Source organism: Solanum stenotomum, chromosome 11, assembly GCF_019186545.1.
Source record: "Solanum stenotomum isolate F172 chromosome 11, ASM1918654v1, whole genome shotgun sequence".
Classification (NCBI taxonomy): domain Eukaryota; kingdom Viridiplantae; phylum Streptophyta; class Magnoliopsida; order Solanales; family Solanaceae; genus Solanum; species Solanum stenotomum.
Window position 1 is genome coordinate 4,073,631 of NC_064292.1, and position 427 is coordinate 4,074,057.

The following is a 427-nucleotide window of genomic DNA, read 5'->3' on the forward strand; positions in this document are numbered from 1 at the left end:
CCCAAACTGTTGCATTTTATTATATTATTTGTGCGCATCAACCTATAGATTTCTGCCCCCCCCTCTCGCCCCACCCCCACAGGGGCCTGTTGCATTTTATCTTGGATACAAGCTTTATAATTTTCTATTTTAAATAAAAAATATATTAATTTACAATAAATTAAACAATCAATAAGTTATTATATATTTATTATAATTTCTACATAACTAAATCCTACATAAATAATACCTACATAACTAATATTGGGTATTAGTTATACATGGATTAAAATAATAAAATTACATATTTACCCTTAATTTGTTTACTTAATTATTTATTTGTAAATAATAATGTATATTAATATTAATTAACAAGATTAAGGAGTAATTTTTTTTTTTTAAAAGGACTGGCCTAATTCAAATTTTTTAGTTCCGTGATTGCCTCCCC